Raw genomic sequence first — 5,737 nt, 5'->3', positions numbered from 1 at the left:
CGATCCCACATAAGGCAACGGGGTTCACTTCTTCCGAGCAGGTGTGCGGTCCGACGATCCGTTCCCCCCTCAGAAAGTTAAGAGAAATGTGGGAAGGAACAGGTTGAAGCCAGACGGTGGTGAGTTAAGTTTTAAAATTGCTGTATCGCTTAAGTGTCTTGCGAGAACTGGTTGGAAAAAAAAACACGTGAAAGAGGCCCAGGAAACCGCGAAGGCGTACTATGACAGAAATGCGCGTAGGCGAACATTTAAGGTAGGCGACAGTGTCATAGTCCAAAGGCCTTCACGAAAAAACAAACTTGAGGTACAGTGGGACGGATCCGTAAGGTTACCCAGAAGATATCGGAGACTAACTACACCCTAGAAGTTACCGGGTAAAGGAATAAAGGAATCATTTACCACTGCAATTTAATGAGACTTTATTGTGGAAGGGAAGAGGTTGTGAACATTGTGGTAAACGCGTCTGAAGAAGTAGCGGTCGAACTTCCAGTTTTAGCGAGTGATAGATGCGGAACCCTCCATAGAGGACAACCACAATCAGTAAGCTGACTGGCTATCGAGGCCGATCAAGTAAGTGACCTCCGGAAACTCTTTGAGGAATTTCGCCAATGCTTCAGGAGCCGGCTGAGCAGAACGACGCTCATTACTCATGAGATTAAGTTGACATCAGACTAGCCGGTCCAATCCAAACCGTACCGGGTCTCACCTCGTCTGCGAGAAATAATGGAAGTAGAGATCAAATGAATGCTTGAGTTGCGAAGCATTGAACCACTAGACAATGATTACACTGCCGCGATGATTCTCGTTAAGGCGAGCGAGACAGAGCCGCGTCCATGTGTGGACTATAGGAAATTGAATGCGATTACAAGGGACCAACTTTACGCTATACCTAACATAGAAGAACGAGTTGAACGGGTGGGCGGAGCCCAGTACATTTCAACAATCGACTTAGTTAGGGGGTGCTCCGAACGCGGCAGCCCTCCGAACTAAATCAATAACTATCAATAACCTACCAATAACTTTCCTGAACCGCAAACTAAGATGTATGTCAGAGCCTTTCTGGAGCTCGTGGGATATTACCAGCGGTACATTCCAAATTTCTCACAGGTAGCAAGCCCCCTGACAGACACCCTCCGAAAGGGACAGCCCGAAAAAGTTCGATGGAATGAGGCCAAAGAAAGCGCATTTCAGCACTTGAAAGAGGTTTTGAGTTCAGGACCGTTGCTTCGATGGGACCCCCGATTATTCTAAGGAATTTATCGTGCAGTGCGACGCTCGTGACAGAGGGTTGGGAGTCGTCCTCAGCCAGGTGGGCGAAGACGCGGAGGAGCATCCGGTACCGTATGCTAGCCGAACATTAACATGCATAGAGGAGGCGAACAGCGCTTCCGAAAAAGAATGCGCCTGCTTAGTTTAGGTGGTACAGAAATTATCTTGTTATCTGTACGGAGCGAAATTCACTTTCGAGACCGGCCACTGTCCTCTGACCTGGCTCAGACACGTGTCCCCTAAGAACGGACGCTTGCTTAGATGGAGTATAATTCTCCAGGAATAGAACTTCACCGTCCATTGCAAATGGGGCAAGTTAAATGGGAACGCGGATGGTTTGAACCGGTTGTTTCCGTAAACCGATTTATTACCTTCCTTCCTTTGACTTACGAGGTAGAAACTGTTATTATGGGCAGGAAGTCGTGCCTGTAGTTTCAAAACTTTGCTTGTTAAGTTATATGTTGCTTGTTGTATAGATATAAAAGTTGCTTTCATTAATTGTTTAACTTTCTCCCGTTTCTTTTGCAACGATAATATCGCTCTGGCCTTGTCGGCATTCGGGAAGACATGGAAAGCTGTCTAGAAAGGTAGTTGGAACTCCTTTATGAAAATTGGTAAAAGGAAAAAAGAAACCCGGTTTATCTCGACATAGTAATAGCCTGGCGAGTCAGGGTTGAAGAGTCTGCGCTTGCACGTGGTGCAGCGCTATGTTGTTTCGTTTGTTTTATGTACGTTCTCGAGGGCTAGGGATCCAGAAAAACACACGAGGCTCATCACCAATACACTACATGTTCCATCAGCGTTCCTCATGGCCAGAGAACTGAGTTCACCGGCCATTCCGAACTTCCGGGGCGAGGAGGAGCTGTTGGATACGGACCCTTTTCCTGGCATCACTCAAGTTCCCCGACCACACCCAATCGCCGTCGCATTCTAATTATGCTACGCCGAGGTGCATCTACCCCGTTACCGGACCCGTCAAACAGGTTGGCGACCCCCACCTCATGCGCCGCACGTCGAGCTATTGTCTCCCCCCCTGCTTAACGCTTCCGGAATGTGCAACGGGAGGCTGGCATGGTTCCAGGTAGTTGATCTTGGTACTAAGCAAAGCTGTTTTGCGGCTATGGAAGGTCGTTCGAGAGCAACCCGTCTCCTCCAGCTGAGCGCTTCCAGTCGAGGAGGCGACGCCGGAGGCACGTCAACCCTCGGGCAATGGAGCCCTTGGAGCGTCCCCGTCGGCCGAATGTGACGGCACTTGCACGGGCGCCTACCATTGGAGGAAAATGATGACAGCTGAGCTGGCTTGACGATTGGCCAAAAATGACGTGACCCCGAGATGCCGAAGGGGTTGAAAGCGAGAGACAGGGAGAAGAGTTTTTTTTCGTTCTTTCTTCCACGGGCCGCAGCGTCCCATTTGCTGCCGGCCGTCGATGACTTTATGAGTGTTCATTACTTTGTGTTATTACTGCAAATAATGTAAATAAACCTTCAGTTCTCAAAATCCCCCTCAACGTCGGCAACTCCCGCACTCAACGGCAACATCTAATAAGGTCTCATGCAAGAAGTGTTTGCTGCATTTGAAACTTGAATAATGTTCTCGACAATGCGACTGCGACACAGGCGTCCCTAATCATAATCCACGCGTTATACGTCAGTAGCGTAGTACATTCCCGAAGCTGGGCGAACAACAATGACCGACTGGTTTGCAAAGCCATATTAGGCATTCGCAGACAGAACTTCAAGAGGAGGATTCGATTCGACTACCGATGACCGTGTACTCCGCATCGTTGTCACCTAGGCGCTTTCTGAGCACGGCTTCACTCTGTTATATTGTTCCAGTTCCTCTCTCTGCTGGTAGGCCTCGGTGTCGTTTACATTCCCCGGAGATATGCGAGTGGATACGCCACATTCACCAACGAATGGCTTGTAATAGCAGTCGTTTCAGTGGTAGTAGTGTAGCAGTAGTTGGCTGGTAGTAGCAGTAAGGGACCTTCAGTCATGAACATACGTGTGTAAACAAACGTGTGAAGGTTACTAAACGTATATACGTTTGGCCTAATTTGCAGAAAACATTTCATTAGAAAACTCTGTTACTTTCGATTGCTTTACGGATTCGGGTGTTTTTGTTTTACGAATTCGCTTGGTCAGTAATGCAGTTAAGTACGTTATGAAAGAATTGGTGTGTAAGGTCAAAGTAGCGTCTTCCTGAAAGATTGCTTGGCATTCTTATATAGAAAAAAAAAGAAGCTTTAGCTGGACCAATGACGACACGAACTTTAAATAACGAGTCATGATTATGACAGAATTCTTTCCCCTTCTTTCTCCTCTGTCGATGATGACAGAGGGGAAAGAAGGCTTTGCCGAATGTAACAGAAACACGGGAAGGTTAACTAAAGGACATCTCCCGTTGGATGCCATGCACTGGGAAAGGGAACAACTGGTAAAAAGAGACAAAAAGAAAGGTTTATAACTTATTTAAAAAAAACACCGCCTTTGCCCCGGGTGAGGATCGAACTCACGACCTTCAGATTATGAGACTGACGCGCTGCCTACTGCGCTACCGAGGCGGATGCTCAGGCTTGGCAGACAGGACATGTGTTAAGGCAGGGATTTATCGAATAAGATAACGGAATGGCGAGTTTGTACAGCAACGCGAATAATGCTGGTGCTCTTGTGAAAACATGCGCGTTCTGCGGTCGCGTTGCCCGCACGCATCCCGCCACGCCTATTCGGCGCACAGTACCATAAGTCATGTACTCCATTTTTACGTTCACGTTTTTGTCCTCTCTTTTTATGGGTTGATTTTTTTTTCTCTTTGTGGCGTAGTCTATGTTTTGTGTGTGCGTGTTTACGAAGAATGGAACTGCAACAAAATTTTGCTTTGGCTAAATTCGTTATGAATGAGTAGTACAAGCTATTGAGGCAACCTTGATAAAATGGCAGGGCTCGTAACTGTCTACTTTTCTGATTAGCCACCTTTACGTAGCACGTTGTCTCAGAGATTTTTCAATACGTGTGAGGCAGACGGGAGAGCCGCCCCATCTCGGAGGTCATGCCGATGAGCCGCGCATTGTAGATCACGTGTAAGTTCCTGCGGACAGCCCTGTGATACTGTTTTTTGTTTCATCATGAAGGATGTATAACTTTCCTAGCATTACCTGATGCACCCACTCGGGTTTAAAGCGTAATAGTTTGCGTGGAGGCTGTTTTAGATCTACGCTATGGGAGGAGATGATAGATAGATAGATAGATAGATAGATAGATAGATAGATAGATAGATAGATAGATAGATAGATAGATAGATAGATAGATAGATAGATAGATAGATAGATTAACCTCACACAGTAGCAGCCTTTCTAAAGTCCAGGTGCACAGTATTGGCGGCGAGGAGTTACGGAGTCGCCATCTGTCGGAAACGCCTCGATGGCGTAGTATGAGGGATCACGCGGCGCGCTCCTCATAGGTTTTGCTGTCAGCGCTCACTGAAAACACCACGCGTGAGCTCTCCCGGACATTTCTGTAAGTACTTTCGAAACGAGAGAATTTTTTTACTGTCTAAATAATAATCTTGGGCAAACTAAAAGCACAGAATCGTTTACCGACGCCATCTCTTTACCGAATACGTACAGTGAACGCCACTGCCCGCGGTCGCCGCGATGGAGTCTCCCGAACCGGCTTTTTGCGTGAAAGGCAGGTAAATGCTGAGAGCAAACTATGTGAGATATGTTCTTATAGTGTTTGTATAACTAAATGGAGCGTAATAGAATGAAGCCTCAATGCAGCGACCGACTGCACGTCTGCATGCTTGTCCGCCCAGTTTCGCTTTCGCCGCGTGCGCGTTTTCGCACCGTGCCATGAGCTTTAGGCCGCAGAATATGAGCGTTTGACAGTATACAAGCAACCATTGTTGCGTGGGCGCTATCAGAGCTGTTCAAAAATAGTTTCATTGTAGAGACTTCGACGCCTAACGCGGACTGTGATGTGCCGTGGCGACGATTCAATATTTTTTTTTCTTCTAAATTCTCTGACGTTTCAATATTATTTCTCGAGTTGCGTCGCACTGTATGTTTATCGGTGTTCTCAGCGTGCGATTCCCGCTGCTTCTTTTTTGTAATCCAGTGCATTAATTCATAACACGTACAAACATGACCATATGCCATGCCTTTTTTTAACGTGCGTCTTACCGCTCCCTTTCCATTCCAGTGAACTTGCCAGTATCTAGCATCAACAAGTTCATAGACCAAACCGTCATGACATTAGTCGGGTAGCGGACTCGGGCGAGCGTCTCAGTGCGCGTTTTCCGAACATCGCACACCCGGCGCTGTAAAAGAAATCTTCCTCGCGTCTGTGCTTGCTGCATACCCGAGTTGTAGCCGATGACTGTTTGCCGGTTTTATGTTTCGAGAGCCAAGCTTCACGCAGCTTCTTTTCCTGCGGCTACGTGTGAATAAGGCTGACACCGGGCTCCATT

At 47.4% G+C, this 5,737-nt stretch overlaps 1 non-coding gene across 1 annotated transcript; it reads right to left on the bottom strand.

The window, feature by feature from the left end:
• Nucleotides 1-3,760: 3,760 nt before the first annotated feature.
• TRNAM-CAU (transfer RNA methionine (anticodon CAU)) lies at nucleotides 3,761-3,833 on the bottom strand. Its single transcript has one exon. It is a non-coding gene; the product is annotated as a tRNA-Met (tRNA).
• Nucleotides 3,834-5,737: the final 1,904 nt, after the last annotated feature.

This window comes from Dermacentor variabilis, chromosome 11 (assembly GCF_050947875.1).
Source record: "Dermacentor variabilis isolate Ectoservices chromosome 11, ASM5094787v1, whole genome shotgun sequence".
NCBI classification, from domain to species: domain Eukaryota; kingdom Metazoa; phylum Arthropoda; class Arachnida; order Ixodida; family Ixodidae; genus Dermacentor; species Dermacentor variabilis.
This window is presented reverse-complemented; position numbering and strand designations above follow the sequence as displayed.